The following is a 17,962-nucleotide window of genomic DNA, read 5'->3' on the forward strand; positions in this document are numbered from 1 at the left end:
TGAGGTGACCGCTAGGGGGCAATTAGCTTTAAGTAGCAATAATGGCGAGTGCACTGTTTGGCCGGATGTATGCTGTGGCTACTTTCCCCCGAAGAAGGTCAGGGAATGACCGAAATGCATTGGGATATAAACGCCTTAGCTGCAAAAGAATAATAAATGTTTTTAATTCACCGGATTGGAGTGCGGCTCACCTTTGTCTCCGTGTGGGATAACCTGTGGAATATATTGAGGCTTGGTCCTGCCTCGAGCCTGCACCGCCTGAAAACGAACCCCGCAAACTGCCCGATATTGGACCCCCCCAGAGCACAGCGAAAGCATAAAGGGCGGTTGGCTGTCACCAGGACTGGACTTGGTTAAGGTCCCCAGCTGCCTCAAAATGGTAAGCGAGGGGTAATGGAGAAGTGTGGCTCACTGGTTAGAAGAGGCAGACCCTGAAGCAGAGGTCAGACCCGGGACCAGGGTTCAATTCCATACGCGGCAGGGTCTTGAGCCCAAATATCCATGGACTCGATATTTCTCGTTTCGGTGCCTACTCGAATCACGGGTTCACACTCTGCAGCTCTGGGCATTAGCTGCTTAATCTCCACTACGGCCCCCCGCGGCAGGATGCCTGGCTTTCACCTTGGGGATGCCCAGTATGGGTATCTCACAGGGAAAAAAGCCAGGACGGGTTCCCAAGGCAAGCGCCGAGATGCCTACGGGTAATCGAGCGCTATATAAGAACGCATAACAATAATAATAATAATAATAATTCCGGACAGCAGCAAAAACGAACACATACCGTAGACCAACACTGCACTACGATAACCAGCATGCATAAGAGCAAGAGCCAGCCCGCTGAGGTGACCACTAGGGGGCAATTAGCTTTAAGTAGCAATAATGGCGAGTGCACTGTTTGGCCGGATGTATGCTGTGGCTACTTTCCCCCGAAGAAGGTCAGGGAATGACCGAAATGCATGGGGATATAAACGCCTTAGCTGCAACAGAATAATAAATGTTTTTCATTCACCGGATTGGAGTGCGGCTCACCTTTGTCTCCGTGTGGGATAACCTGTGGAATATATATATATATATATATATATAAATATCGATATTTTGGACAACTATATTTTTTACATTGATATTTTTTTCCCGATATTTTTGTACTTACCTGTTTAAGTATAGGTAGTCGATATTGTTGCATTCTATATTTTTAACTCAATATGTTTTTTCATCTATCTGAGGAGAAGCGTGGCTCAGTGGTTAGAGGCGGCAGACCCGGAAGCTGAGATCGACCGTGGACCAGGGTTCGATTCCCCGCCTCGGCGGGTCTCGGCTCAAAAATTCCACGGACTCGACAATTCTCGCTCTGGTGCCTACTCAACTCACGGGGTCACACTCTGCGACTCTGGGCAATAGCTTGCTTAATCTCCACTACAGCCCCTCGCGGCGGGATGCCTGGCTTTCACCTTGTGGACACCCTGCTGGGGTTTCTCACAGGGGAATACCAGGACGGGTTCCCTAAGCAAGCGCCGGGACGCTCACGGGCAGCCGTGCGCTTTACAAATCCAGCACATTTACATTTACATTTACATCTATGTTTTTGTAGTCGATATTCTGTCAGTGAACCTCAATGCTGGTAGCAGACGGCAGGCCTGACAATGGGTACCCCTGCTGGAGCATCGGCTGTGCTGGGGGAGGGTGTGCAGGTGTGTGCGGTGCACCAGCCAGGTTCAGTGCACCATCCAGCAGCTAATGCACTGCTGACCGGATATTCTCGCCGGGATGCGGACATGCTCAACCTACTCGGTGTCCAGATTGAGGGGCTCAGTGATTATTAATTATGTGTTGTGTTTGTGTTCTACAATGATAAAAAAAAATCTGAATAGCATGCTGCTCACATTCTGAGGTAATTTATGTTTAGTTTACGTTAAGATTATTATTATTTCGTGATCCAGTTGCAACTAGGCAGATGCTCTGTACTACCTTATCACACTCATCAGCGCTTGCTTTGGCTGATTAATTATGAAGATGTTGCAGACTCTTCTGTCTTCCTGTCAACATAGTGAATCAGTGATATCAGTCAGTTATCATTCTTCTGGACTTTCTTTATGTAGCTCATGTAGCTATTGCATTTCAAAAAAAGAGATGGAGTGGTTCATGAGCGGGGGTTAAAAATGAGAAGAGAATCAAAGATCATTCATTGCAATGCATTGGTTCCAAATTTAGTTTTGGTTGAGGAAATTTAGAATTAGGGATTTTAGGATTATTATGGCCTACTCAAAAATAGTCAATAGATTTGATATTAGTACTATAGGCGTTCTGATTTAGATAAGTACAACCTGACTGTGTTTTGTCTGTCATAATACTTTTGTGTAGAATAGCTGTACCACTAATCTATTTTTTTTAATTTTCCTTATTTCTTACATCAGCACCCACGGACAAGAAGATAGGTAGGGTCCGGGAAGAGCTGGGATGAGGCGCTGACCACCAGCGCTGCTGCCGATAGCTCTGCTCAGCCTAGTAAGTCCTATTATTTATTATTAATATTATTTCCCTTATGCAGGGTTTTATGATTGTTGTGGGCTTAGGGTAGAACCGTAGGTTATTGGAATGATGGTGCTGGGTTCCAGGACGGGAGTTGTTGCCTGGAGCATGGTGTTGCTGGCCATAAATAAAGTTGCTCTGACATCCTTACCTGCTGTCTTCCTTTCACGTGGCAGCAAGGATGGGATACAAACTCACATATGCAAAGCACAATGGATTAGCTTTTTTACCTCTGCCCACTATGCTACATTTACATTTTGCCTTGTTTATTTGTTATACTGTCTACTTTGTACTAAACTCTCCTATCCAATTTTTGTTTCAATTCTGTTATCTCTGTTATCTCTGTATTATTTTATTTTTTCCCTTATTTCATTTTTTGCTTGGATAGCTGACTCTTTCCGGTGTGTACTAGTCTCTAGTTCTCTTATCTTCTGCTTTGTCTGTAATCTTTACCTCTCCCCTATACATCTTGTGGTATAGTAAGACTAGGAACAAAGGTTTCTTACTCTACTGTGAAGATTGCAGGCCCAAGTAAGCTAGTGTTATGAATAATATTCACCATGCATGTTTGATGAGTAGGCTTTCTTTTTCTTACTCATGCTCTAACAGGTGATGAGAGTGGACATGGTCATGGAGCTCCTCCCACCCCCACAATGTTGTACTGTGTAATTTATTTATTGAGAATACCAGCATTTTCCATGACAGTGCAGCATGACTGGAAACCATGAGGTCCCATTTGATTTGCCTACCAACAACATATGTCTGCCATTGACCATTATTCCACCACTTCATTATGCTTCAATTACGCATAGTCACCATGATCACCATAAGCTATAGCTCTACCCCTCTATTACGAAATGTTTTTGGTTGGCTTCATTACCTGGCTTTTCTAACTTTGTCAACCAACAAAAAAATGCCCAGAGTGATTTTTTTGTTAGAAAGCACTGCAGTGCTGACCTTACTGTAGTGATGTACTTTATATTAAATTTAGGGGAGGCTCATCTGGCATCTAGAAAATGTATAATGTTTTTCTAGCCTCACAGACAGCCAGTGCCGCCAGCTTAAGTGATGCTGCAGGAGGAGGAGAGTCATTTGAAGGGACACGCGGTAGGAAGTTACATTGCTTGCTTTTTGGCAATTATAATTATACTTACTAGCTACAAGGGCTTTGTCATGACTCATGATCATGACCGCCCTGCTTTACCAGCTGCAGCAGTGTTTGAGTTATGCTGTCTTCCATCTGCAACTGAGCAAAAGCTTACATATTGGATGCTAAAAAGGATGGCGTAAGGGAAACAGGAAAGAATGGAAGGCTAAAAGAAGGGATGGGTGAAATGGTATATGAGTGAAAGGATGCATGAGTGGGTGAAAGGGTGTGTGGGTGTGTAAAGACACAGATGAGTGACAGGATGGTTGACAGACAGGGTAGATAATGAATGGATGGATAATGGATTGGAAATTTTGGTGGAAGAATGTTTGAGAGAAAGTAAAGCTTAAATCATGGTGACTATGGGTGAATATCGAAGAATGAAAGGATAAATGAATAATTGGATTGTTTGGATGAAAAAGCAAGTGAGCTCTTTTGCAGTGTGACATGCTGCTCACCTACTTCCCTTACTTTGTTTATGCTTATCAAAGCTATGGTTCAAAGTGGGGGGTATTTAAAAAAAACTGTTCTAGTCCCGTGACTCACTGTATTTGATTAGTGAGGCAGATATGTATCCCACCCATCATCACTCATCACCCACCTCCCTGCCCATGGCATTTCGACACCCATGACCAAAGTGCAGTATGGTTCAATTTGTAACTGCAGTGTTGACTGTGCAATGTGTGTCTGCTTCAGTTAATGTTGCCTTTTCAAAGTTTTCAGTGCATTGTAAACCGTAACATACAAGGGGTGTTTCCCTTTGCCCACTCATTCACCTCTTAGTACTTCATTCCATTATTATTTCCTAAGTTCTTCCGACCCAGCCTATCACAAAATGTAAAAATCCATTCTTGGCATGTGCCACATTTTATGGCCATGTGAAGTGATTCCAAAATATATTTCATGGTTTTCCATAACAGATTTATTTTACGCTTGTTTAGATATTTCCCTTTCAACTTTTGTCAACTACAGTGACTGAATGAGCCAAAGCTTAATAGTCACATGAAATGAAATGAAATGAAATGATTACGCTCTTGTATAGCGCACGACTACCCGTAGGCATCTCGGCGCTTGCTTAGGGAACCCGTCCTGGTATTCCCCTGTGATATACCCCGGCAGGGTGTCCACAAGGTGAAAGCCAGGCATCCCGCCGCGAGGGGCCGTAGTGGAGATTAAGCAAGCTATTGCCCAGAGTCGCAGAGTGTGACCCTGTGAGTTGAGTAGGCACCGGAACGAGAATTATCGAGTCCGTGGAATTTTTGAGCCCGAGACCCGCCGAGGCAGGGAATCGAACCCTGGTCCACGGCTGATCTCAGCTTCCAGGTCTGCCGCCTCTAACCACTGAGCCACGCTTCTCCACTTGACAAATCAATGTTCAGTAACACCCCTCTATTCTATATTGAAAGCTCTACCTACCCACCTAATGCCTCTACCTTACACTGCAGTAGAGTAAGTCAAGTTTCCTTTCCCTATTGCCCATCAAATTAATTTGTTGAAAATAATTTGTGGTGGTGGGCAAGACCAATGAGTAAAGTGGGACGATGCGCCTAATTTTATTTCAAGTTTGGTGTATGAGATACTCCATTATAAACGTGCCAAATTCAATCCATATTGGCTGGTCTTTTCCCTGTATTCCAGCGCACTGTTTTCTCCAGTGTCTACTTACGTCAGACAAGATAATATCTGCATTTTATACGTGAGGTGTTTGACGTGGTATCTTATTCATTATTCATCTGCCTCTTTGGAGTGAGGATAGAAACAGAAAGGCATTTTGAGAAAAGCAGGGCCATTGGAATTAAAGATAGATAATTGGCGACTACAGCTGCCTCAGTTACAGACAGTAGCAAAATTACCGACTCGCTGGCTAGCATTTCTCCATTAATTTAGTACACCATAACTTGTACTCCATAGTGCATAATGCCTTGCTCATTAATGAGAGGTATTTTATTTTTAATTTTCCACTCAAAGTGTCTGTTTAGTTACTGGAAAAGCCTTTAAAAGAAAAAAAATCACTTCTTTTTTAACTCAGTGTCATTCTGCCTTAATACTTTTCGGCCACACAGTGAGTGCTTTTTCTGTGAGCTACGTGTGAGAAAATGATAAAATTGGCCTTCTGAGTCATAATCACAATCACATCAAATTCCAATCGCACTAGGGGACCAGCACTTTACTGCTACTGTGCCATCCATTCATTTTAAACAATTGTTTGCCCAGCGCATTATTTACAATTTGCCTTTATTTTTATTTTTTTGATATAGTTACTCCTATTCCTCCACCCGTACCATCCACCAGGTAGAAAATAGCAGCCTATGTGTGGCTGCAGAGGCTGGACCTTATCCAGCAGGAATATCAGTAGCTGATGGGCCTTATGGATGGACAGGCAGAAATAGCTGCCTCTGAGCCAGGCCCCAATGCATACAATCACCCACAGCTATTAGCCTCCTGGCCATTCCATAGCCAGCTCAGCCGCCAGCAGTGACCCTGACTGGAACTGCTGCCACCCCCTCCTGCTCTGATAGAATATTGCTGCGTCGCATCCTGAAGCAGCTGGACAGTATGGAGAGGATAGAGCAGAGCCTAGACCAGCTTCAGACCTAAATGGAAACTGCCCTCGTTTAGCCTTATTTTATTTTTTTGTTTTGGTGGCAAAGACTTATTGTGGGTGGAGAGGATGGGAAGGGAGTTGGGATCGTTTTTTTTTATTTGTTGTACATTTTCACGGGCATTGGTTGTGGAATGGTGATGGGTCAATTTGTTTGGTGAGAGGGATGGGCCTGTTGTGGGTAGAGAGTGTGTTTTTTTCTGTAAAAAAAATAAATAAAGGGTAAAATCATATTTCATTATAATTTATGCCTGAAATAGTTCATTTGTGTATTACATTTGCTTTGCACTGCTGCCTTTTTATGTAGCCTGTTTATTTCAATTTGCTTATAAAAGTCTATAGCGGTTAGTTATAGTTAGTTATATACCTCTATAGCTATCTTAACCATTAGGGGGAATGCTGCCATGGCCTATAATGCTTACAGCAACCTAGGTAAACAATTACTTATCTGCAGTGGCAGTTAGTTGCTTACTTACTAACTTAACTAGCTCACTGAACTCCATATTTCTCTTACCTGAATATAGATGAAGCAATAACAGGAAAGGCTTCACAACTTCACAAGCGAGGTCCAACTCCCACCCAGGTGAGCTCCAAATGTAGGATTAATCTGAAGGATTATCATCACAGGCAACTAAAGGGAAATAGTAATATCTAGATAGTGGGTTATAAATTATAAATTATATCACAGCTATACAAAGAATTGAGACCAGACTACTACATAAAACTACAAAGATTACCCGATTGTGATAAAATAACAAGAAATAGCAATAGTGACTTCTTCTGAGGAATGTGGAGATAGTATTTAAATAAAGCTAAAGTTACAAAATCCCTGAGTCATGAAAAGTGGACTCAAAGTGTGGAATGGACAAGGTTAAGCGTTTATGCAAACCAAGGTCTGAATGATGACGCTGACAACTGCAGGTCTTCTGTATCTAAAACATGGATTACATTTTGGCACTGGTGGGTAAATGAGGCCAGTGCGGGCTACTGCTTAGGTAATAGAAGATCCTGCAGTGAGTTGGCGTCACTTTCACCACAACCGCACCACCATGTGTGTGATCCATTATGGTGTAAATTAAGTCATTACTCAATAAATACCACTGCGTGGGTGAAGAGGGTTAAGGGTTTGATGAATGGATGCGAAAGGGGATTTGGGGAAAGGTGTAACAAAGACAAACACTACAGAAGGACAATATTCATCTGGGTGATGAGCAGCACATCATCATCATCATCAATCAGTTGTGGAAGAAAACGAAAGAATGAGAATGCCACAGACCAGTTACATGCATTACAAACAGTCCTTCTGTCCCAGGCACCTAAGTTATCAGATATTCAAATGTTCTGCCTTCTAGGGTGGCACAAATAAAATTTATGGAAGAGTGAACCCACCCACCCAGTTCTCCAAATATGATTGTTAAATGAAAAATGATACTGTATTACAAAATTAGGTGGTGCATCTGCATTCTCCTCTGGAATGTCCAGCACCCTTGGGTGCATGTCTGGACTGGTTTGGTAGGTAAGCAGGAGTGTTGAGCTCAGCTTTCACCTTTCGTTCCTGCAGGAGATGAGAAGGCTGCAGATTGTAAAACAGAAATTGTATTTTAGAGTCATGGAGAAGGACAGAAGGAAGGTAAGCTTCATAGGAGTCTACCAAGCAGACTCAGAGGCAGATTAAAAAAAAACAAGAGGACTCAGAGTTTCACTTTTGCCAACAGTGCAACACACTCACACACTCAGCAGCATTTCACAAATCAACGCACCTCTCTCAATTCTAAATAGCTGAGTACTATGCCTCAGTCATGGATTCCCTTTGAAGTTGATAACTTCTTGCTTCTAGCTGTTGATGAGGCAGCCCCACTCTGAATCCTTCCTTCCCACCTAGTGACTCAGAGTAACTCCATCCCAATCACGACCCGAGCAAGAGAGGCATGTAGTGCACTGCTGTTGAAGGATAAGTATACAAACTGAATTGCAGTATTTTTGTATAAGTTTTTGTTTGTTAACTAAAGTGACTGTTCTGGTCCGTGAAGAACCAGAAATAAGGAGTGGACCCTGCAAGTAAATTTTCCTAAGTGTGAAAGGGCCAATCATCTTCAAGAAAAACATATCACCTATCCTTCAGGCCCCAAACACTACAAATCATCTCAAGCAAATTCCCAAATAACACCCTGCCACTACATAAATCGCTGTTTTCGAAGTTTGAAAAAATCAAATTATGGAGGAGTGAACCCACCCAAGTCTAAAAATATGATTGTTAAAAGACAAATTATACTTTATTATAAAACTGGGAATTGCATCAGCATTCTTCTCAGGAATGTCCATTCTTGGGAGTCATCTAGACCGGTCCAGTAGGTAAGCAGGAGTGTTAGGGGACCAGAAGGCCAATGGATTGTGAAGCAGAAACTGTATTGTAGTCAAGAAGAAGGACAGAGAAAGGTAAGCTTCATGAGCAGTGAACCAAGAAGAGGCAGGACAAACTATAAGAGAACTCAGAGTTTCACTGTTGCTACCAGTAGAACACACATACTGAGGAGCATTTCCAAAATCAACACACCTCTCTCCATTCTAAATAGCTGAGTACTAGGCCTCAGAGTCATAGTTTCCCTTTGAAGGCAATAATTTCTTTTGTCTAGCTGTTGATGAGATGATAACACCCTGAGGTCTTCGATACTCCTCCTGACTCTGTGTAACTATGCCCCAGTCCTGACCTGAGCAAGATAGACATGTAGTGCACTGCTGTTAAAGAACAAGTAGAGAAACAGAATTGCAGTATTTTGTATAGGTTTTTCTTTGTTAACTAAAGTGACTAGTCTTGTCTCAGAAGAACCAGAAAAAAGAAGTGAACCCTGCAAGTAAATCCCGCTAAGTGTGAAAGGGCCAATCACCTTCAGAAAAAATGTTCACCCAGCATTTAGGCCCCAAACATTGCAAACCATATAAATCAAGTTTACAAATTGCAGTTGAATACCATCCCTCAGCGTCTGCCACCACATGAATAATCAATCATCAGTTATAATCACTCAATAATATACCACTCATTGGTGCAATAGTTACCTGTTCCAATCCACTCATGGTGGCAGGTACACAATTGTACCTCCTCCTAGATGCAAGCGACAGATTGTAATTTGGCAGTCTTGTAAATCAAATGATCTTCTGGGGCAACACTTCTAGGTGATGAAAAAAAGAAAGAAGGATAGGAGTGGACCGTATAGGTTCATTTTCGCTAAGTAAGTTTGTTAAAGTCAAACACCTTCAGGAAAAATTATCATCCATCATTCCGGCCTCAAACTTTGCAAATCATTTTAATCAAGTTCACAAATTACAGTTGAACACCCACCCTCACTTGCTGCCACCACATGAATCATAAATCATTACTCACAATCACTCACTCATTGTTGTACTAGTTTTAGTTACCTCTTCCAATCCAAGCACGGGTAGGTTAGGTAGTAGGTACACAATTGTTGCTTTCATGCAGGCATCGCATTGGAATTTGGTAACAGAAGTCTTGTAAATCAACAATCTCTGGGACAGTCCTACTATGTGATGAAAACCAGGAAAGACATGCGAGGGAGACACGGATTGTCACCTATGTCATGAGGGAATTGTGGAGGCCTCTTCACTGCACACTGGTCCAACAATCTGGCCAAATATGTGAATAAAAATGGTGAGGCAGCATAACTCTGATACAAACTTAATGTTCCACTAGCTAAATGTTTTCTTTTTTTTGGCAAAGAAAGAAGTTCAACAAGAAATAATTAAAAAGGACTATGGTGACACTGAAATACCCGGTCCGGGAAGTAGAATTCATCTTCAAACTCAGGTGATTCACCCAGAAGTACTCTTGATGCTGACCAATCCTCCTACTATTCTGTTTCAGCAATGGTGTAATTGTGTGGTATGAAATGTTGGTTCATTTGGATCATGGTCAATCTCTCCACGTTTTGAGGTGAGAGGCCGGTCACTGTAAATGCTGCACTGAACACGAGCTCAGCGCACAAACTGTCTACAGGACAAGCCAGATACTTTATTGCAAGCCTGCTGAGCTCTCGTCATTGGATCATCTTCCCATACCAATACACCAATGGGATTTGATCCACATAGACCTACTTTGGATTATCCAGATACTCGTAGAACATTTTCTGGATGGTCATTGGTGCTGCCACTTGCTCAACCTCCTTTGCCATTGCCTCTGCACTGGTCCTAAGCCCTGCCATTTGATACCAATACAGAGGTTGGGACTAATCTTTCTGTTTCTGTTGTTGCCAGTATTCTGGTTGATGGTGGTGTTGACAGCTGTGAGACAAGACTGCCCTCTCTGGAAGTTTAGGACAGCACCCCATAACTGTGGGGTGGGACTCTAAGTTCCAGCTGTGCTTCTTCCAGGTTCCAGGCTTGCTGAACCATCCATCTCTTGAATGTTGAAATATCCTTCCAGAAAAAGGAATAAAAGCGGGCACAATACTTTTGTACCATGAATGAGGTTGTGTGGCACAGAAGTACTGTTTGGATGAGATGATGTCATTTTGCAGCCTTCCATTAGAAGACAAGTAAAAGAGTAAGCTCTCAACCAAGGCAGGCACTTCTGTGTTTTCATTCACACCTTGGAGGGTGAACCTTTCAGACACATTCTTTGGCTGGTTCCATAGCAGATGCATCAATGGTTTTGCTTGGGCCATCTTACAGTTCTCCTTGCTAACTTCCCATGTGAAAGCTTTAAAAGGGAGTAGCAATTGTGTCAGACATTTGACTAGGCCCCGATTTGTCCACATCCATGGTCATTGCATTCCCTCCTCTTTGAATGGCATAGCCATTGATATCAAAGAGATGTTGCAAGATGTAATAGGTCGAGTTCCAGGCAATTGGCACCTCCTGTATCAGGGCTTTAACTGGTACTCTATTAGCACACTGAATAATCACCAGCTGCTTCCAGGCTTTAAAAATATGGCTGAAATAAGTGCAGATTCTTCTGCAGGTGAGCAGTGTGCTGCTCACTATGTCTTCTCTTTTTTTAGAAAGTCTTCCACCAGCAGGTTGATGCAATGGGCCAAACATAGGACCCAGAAATAGCCACCATCTACCATGGTCTTGACTATGTTACTGCCATTGTCTGTGGCAACAATTCCAATTCTGAGACCTTTAGGTCGCAGCCATTCAGACACCTTGCTATTAAATTCATCTAAGATGTTTGCAGCTGTATGTGATTTCTCTATAGTGAACATGGCCACTGTTGCATGCCGCTGATCGCTCTTAAAGCTTTCTTCAGGGCCAAGACCTGTAGATATCTTTTGCTTCCACAAAAGAGATCCTGTGTGCAAATATGCACATTTAATCAGTCACCTGACAACTGTTCCACATGTCTGTCATCACGTGGATAGTCTGAACAACACTTTGCTTCAAAGCTTGTCCAACCAATTGTAGCTCATCGTGAAGCATCACTGGAACAGCAAATCTGGCAAAATAGGTCCAACTTGGAACCTTCCATTTTGGCTGATGACTGCCACAAATTCTAAGACCACTACTTCTACAAAAGATAAAGGTAGGAGGTCCAGTGCTAAATTGTTTGCTAACTTCCCATTGTTTAAACATGCCATTGGGTGGTTGCTGCCATAGGGCCCCTGCTGCCTAGATATGCCAGTAATAGTAGCCTGCCTTTTTTTCTTCTTTTCTGGGGCCACTGACGCAGGTGACCTTTGAAAATTAGCTGGTGGTAGATTCAGCGTGCTTCGTGGTGGGGCAGTCACTGTATGCTGTGGTGCCTCCTTCTGACTCTGAGTCTTGTGCCATCATGAAGTTGTTGAGGAGGGTGATTCTGCTGGTTCAATGATAGGGATATGGCTGCTTTGGGTGAGGATATCACCCTCTTCTTCTTCATCATAACCTCCCACCGTGATTGGATTTGTAACTGATGTTCTCTGGCTCTCCTCAACTTCACTCCATAACCACCTTCAGCAATTTTTTAAAGGAGTTTCTCCCACACGATTGCGTGGCATATTTTCATATGGGTTGTTTGTCCTCCAGTACCACAATGTGAACCAGGCTTACCTAGAAGAACATGCATGTTACAAATGCTCCATACTGCAATGTGTTTTCCCTGTGTGCTAATCGTAAATAAGTCCCAAACTGGAGAGAAGTACTTTTTTACTGTGCCACTGCCAAAGCCTGAAAAAGAACTGAAGGTAGGCGGACAGGATGTTAATTGCCTCCCTGTAGTGCATACTTCTACTGGGTTTTGGTTAGTGCAGGTCTCAGCTGGGTGCATCGCAAATATGGGCGCTCCAGCAGTGCTACTAGTGCCAAATCCATTGGAGCAGGTTAAATAGCAATGTCGGACTCCTTTGTATCACCTTCCACAATGACCAGATCGTGTCGTCATCCTCCTCATCATCCGCTTCCATTATTCTTAGGCTTTCAGGAACTTTGCTTTTCCCTTGCCTTTCCTAGCCTCTCCCAAACCCTGGTGGGTTCCACTCCACATCTCTGTAATCATCAGCAGAAGTGATGCTTGAAGAAGATGTTGGAGTAGTACCCTTCCTTTTACTTGTTGGCGGTCTGGGAGCCAGTGATTCTAAAAGAGGAGGTTCTTGCTCGGCAGGAAGCTTGAACTCCAGTTCCTCTACAACATCAGGAAGATGTACTATTGCTGGCTGAGGCTGCTGTCCACTTTGCTCTTTTTCCTGGAATGATTGGATACTACTTTGTGAAAGCGACAAATCCAATTCAACATCACTGCTCATCTGCATCACCATGAATGTAGTGGCTACCTCACTGACAGACATGGTCTTGGGCTTAGGTTGGGATGTTGCTGTTGATGCAGGTGTGCTGCTCCCAGCCTGCTCCCCGGAGGATTTGGAGAGACTAAGGTAATGGCTCGTCAGTAAGGTCAGGACGAAGTTTGGGGCATAGTTCGGAGACATTGAGACAGTCACGCTCTCCTTCATCTTCATTACAATTAGGCAAAGGTAAAAGGGTGGCATGGTTTAAGATGTTTTCAGCAGCCAAGATCACCTACTAGGGTTGGGTAAGCCTACCATTAGTCAGGGGCTGGGTGCGTGTTTTAGTCAACAGCAATTCCACAGAATGCGGAATATAAACTGTTAAGGGGTGACCCATCATGATGCCTTTCCATTTCTCTATGCTGACACTTGTTGCAGCATCGTATTTGAGAGATCTGGGCAATGCAGATGGTACTGGATCTAAATTAGTTGAACAATATACAACCAGTCTACGAGCAGTTCTATGGTTCTATGTTAGCACTGAGAGAGCACAGCCCTACCTCTCATGACAAAAGAGTGAAAACGCTTTGTTATAATCTGGCATTCCCCGCACTTGAGCATGATAGAGACTCTCTCTCAGCTACAGGAATGCATTCAAACAGTCATTGTCCCAGGCCACTGGATCAGACACATCCTTGTGTGCCAACCTCTGCAGAGGTTTGGCCTCTACGGAAAAGCTGGGTGTCCACTGGCGAGAGTAGCCCATCATTCCCAAAAACGTTCTGACTTCTTTCTGGGTGCATGGCGGATTGATTTGCATGATAACTTAAATCCTTTCTTGAGACACCAAACTTGCGCCTTCCTCAATGTGATGTCCCAAGTATAGGACCTCTGTCATACAGTATTGTAATTTGCTCAGGGACACTTTATGTCCATTCTCAGCCAAATGGTTCAACATAGTAATGGTGTCAGTTTTACAAGTACTGCGAGTATTCGATGCAAAAAGAAGGTCATCAATGTATTGTACCAGGACTGAATGTTATGGCATAACCAGGGACTCAAACTTTTTCTTCAGAATCTGGTTAAAGATGGAAGGACTCTCTCTATACGCTTGAGTAACACGACACCACGTTAAAATAAGATTCCCCAGCCAAAATGCAAACAAAAATTGACTGTCTTCATACAAGGGATCGAGAAGAATGTCTGATAAAGATCACTGACTGAGAACCATTCAGCCTCACATGGAATCTGAAACAATATCACCGATGGATTCAGTACCACAGGACAACAAGGGACAACTAAACTGTTGATTTTTTGAACATCCTGCACAATGCGGTAGTTACCGCCAGTCTGCTGCAAGCCGATAATGGGAGAGTTACATGGACCCCACAGGATCTCCTTCAAAATCTCCTGCTCAATCATGGACTCAATCACAGGTGTTATCCCAGCAACTGTCTCGGGCGTTACATTACATTGTGGATTTTTCGGGTTTTCCGCATTGGGCTTAATTTGTATGCGGACTGGCTCAACGCCTTTAATGAGTCCAATATCCTTTCCTGAAAATCCAAAGCCACATGTGCCACTGTATCTCTAAGATCCAGTGGTAAATCCTCTACCATTAGCATAGGAAGTATCCCAGTTCTGATTTGCCTATTTAAACACAATGGGGCAGATTTACAAGCCTCTTGCGCCACTTTTGCGTGACTTTTCCCATGTTAAAAGTGACGCAAAACTGGCGCAAGGGACTTGTAAATCTGCCCCAATATCTTCATCATTTTTCTGCAGCTCGATACTCCTTGGGGTGCAATATATTCAATTTGCACAACTAGTCACATCCCAAAAGACCCACAGGAATAACACAACTCAAACTGATGATTATCCTCGAATGTCGTTATCTTTACAGGCACATCCTCTGCAGAGGATTTGACAACCTGTTAATTACAACTCCTACAACATGGATTGTTTTCCCCGAGAGGGGTAGGTTTGGAACCTCTTCTGTTCTCACAGTAGAGCGAATAGCACCAGTATCAAATAATAAAAATATATATATATAAAATTAAACATTTAAATTAAAACTAAAAAAATACAAAGATAAAATTAAAAAAACAATTAATTGCCAATGTTTGTATGGGAGGATGAGAAAAAACCTATTGTGAGGCAGAGAGCTCCAAAATAAAAATTAAAAAGATGCATGTCATATATAAACATTGTTCATCAGACTCATATTCCTAATATACATACCACAATGATCCTCAAGCATATTATTAAACTGATATCACATCCATCCATGCAAGACTATGGCTCAGGCACACTGGTTGGATGCAGAAAATGACTGCCAGCAAGTGCCATGTGGTCAAAGAACAGCAGCAAGCAAGGAGGTATGAGGAACAAAGAACACATGCAAGCCTATGCCATAGGCACCCTGGCTGGAGGCACAAAATGGCTGCCAGGCCAGCCAATGTCACACGCTGAAACAACAACAGCTATCAAGGGGGCATGGGGATCAAAGTACATCCATCCACGCAAGCCTATGGCAATGGCACACTGGCTGAATGCATAAAATGGCTGCGAGCCAGGGCCACATGGTTAAACAACAACAGCAAACAAGGAGGCATGGGGAACAAAGAACACATGCAAGTCTATGGCAAAGGCACACTGGCTGGATGCACAAAATGGCTGCCAGTTACATGCCAAACAACAGCAAGCAAGTCGGCATGGGGAACAAAGAGCACATGCAAACTTATGGCAAAAGCACACCGGCAGCAAAGAGAACATATTCAGGCCTATGGACACAGACTCCACAAAATAGCCCCCAGCTACATTGCTTAAAGAACAAAGACAAATCAATGGTGGCCTATGGCACACACACACTGGACAGGCAAAGAAGGCATGGCAACACTGAAGAAAACACTGCCATTAATTCAGTAATGTCAAAAACGAAAATTAACTGAGCATTAAATAATTTATAACTACACACATGCTCCCAAGGCATCAAATATTACCACACATACAAACTTTTTGTACACAAAAAAAGTGAAATGCAAAAACAAAATCATTTTTTTAATTGAATCTAATGCCATCCTAGCCCTAAATGATGTTTTAAAACAACATATAGCACAGAAACAGATATTCTATGCACCCATAACTTGCACTGGCCTTGGCCTACTGGATGGACCTTTGGCAGACTAGGCCAGACAACAAACACTTGCCTGCACAGCCCGTGGCAGGGGCACGCTGCGACACTGACCCCAGCGCCGTGAGGTGAACGGCCACACAGACCGGGAGAGCCGTGAGGGAAACGGCGGTAGTCCCCATCCGGGAACTACACTACCCAGCAGCCCCGGGACCGGCGCACACCCCAGGCATCACCAGCGCGCCCGGAGGCGCTTCATAGCTCGCGCCCTCGGCGAGCCCTGGAGGAACAAACACTTGCCTGCACAGCCCGTGGCAGGGGCACGCTGCGACACTGACCCCAGCGCCGTGCGGTGAACGGCCACGCAGACCGGGAGAGCCGTGAGGGAAATGGCGGTAGTCCCCATCCGGGAACTACACTACCCAGCAGCCCCGGGACCGGCGCACACCCCAGGCATCACCAGCGCGCCCCGAGGCGCTTCATAGCTCGCGCCCTCCCCTCGCCCCGCGAGTCGCGCGCGGGAGCCGCCCGGGAGAAGCCCGGGACAAGGGCGGGGCAGTCTTTGGCAGTCCGAGGCAGAAGGAGGCGGGGCGGGGCCACCCCCTTAACATCATCGCAGCCACGAACAATGGGTAAGCGTAAGATAACACCAGCCTGTGAGGATGAGGGGAAAAATGCTAAAATCCCCAGACACTCTAAGTCTATTTTGTCATATCTCTCATCAGCAGTGGGGGCCCTTACTAAAGAAATTGCTAGCGCCGATCAAGAACTGGGTCTGACATTGCCTGTGGTAGTGGAGTCTCCTATTCTCGAGCCGTTCTCCATCAGCACAGTGGCCATCACGGCAGAGGCTCCCCCCTTACCTCTGGATCCCGTGGTAATTATCAATAATAAACCCGCTCCCTTAGCCACAACAGCAACCAAGCCCAGCACCCCTACAGTCCAATTGCAGCCATGTCAACAGGCAGCCAAACCACAAAAGGGGGCTAGAGGGAAAAGAATCAAAGCAGCGGCTTCAGACACCATACTACCCGAGCCTCTTGGGGACCAACTGGAGGAGCTTTTCGTTGCCAGAATTGAGCCATTGTTAACGGGGATAGCTAAAGACATTGTTGACACATTAAATTCTTGCCTGTCCGATCTCCTCAAGAAATGTGCTCAGCTGGACAAAATTATCACCTCCTACACGACATCTGTGGAGCACCCTAAGAGGGTCACCTCGCATCAAGATCTTGGCGTGTCAGGACGGCTAAGTTCCAGTGCCACAGTCCCGCCCCAGATGGGAGCGGGCTTATCGCTTAGAGGGCAGCTTACCAAAGTTACCTCACCCGCAAGACAGGAGCACCAAACATCTATTGCCCACCCACGATCGCCACCACTTAAGTCCCTACCTAGGAATCTAAAACCAAACGAGTACAACTTGAACTTACCTCTGGCCGCTGCCCCTCTGGTGGCAGTGTTTATAGGTGTGCCACCTCTCGAAGAGGTTGAATTTGAATCCACCAGGAACCTTCTACACAAAGCAAAATCTTGGTGTACTGATTCCTCTAGTGGGGCGAACCCTGCAGATTCGCTTATCTTTGCAAGGAGAGTGGCGTGGGTTGGGAAAAGACCTAAAACCACTAAGGGGGACTGTGTGGTAATAAACTTCAACAGGCCCAACTTGGCAGAGAAACCTTTCTGGGACGGTTCGGATATAACCTCTAAAGATCACATGAGACCCGTACCATTGGGGTTTTTTCTATCCCCCCTTGAAGAGAACCTATATTGGACACCATCATTGCACCACGAGCCTAACCCTGACCTCACGCCCAAGGGCAGGTTCCACCGCAGCCATTACC

The sequence above is a fragment of the Lissotriton helveticus genome, chromosome 9 (assembly GCF_964261635.1).
Source record: "Lissotriton helveticus chromosome 9, aLisHel1.1, whole genome shotgun sequence".
Classification (NCBI taxonomy): Eukaryota; Metazoa; Chordata; class Amphibia; order Caudata; family Salamandridae; genus Lissotriton; species Lissotriton helveticus.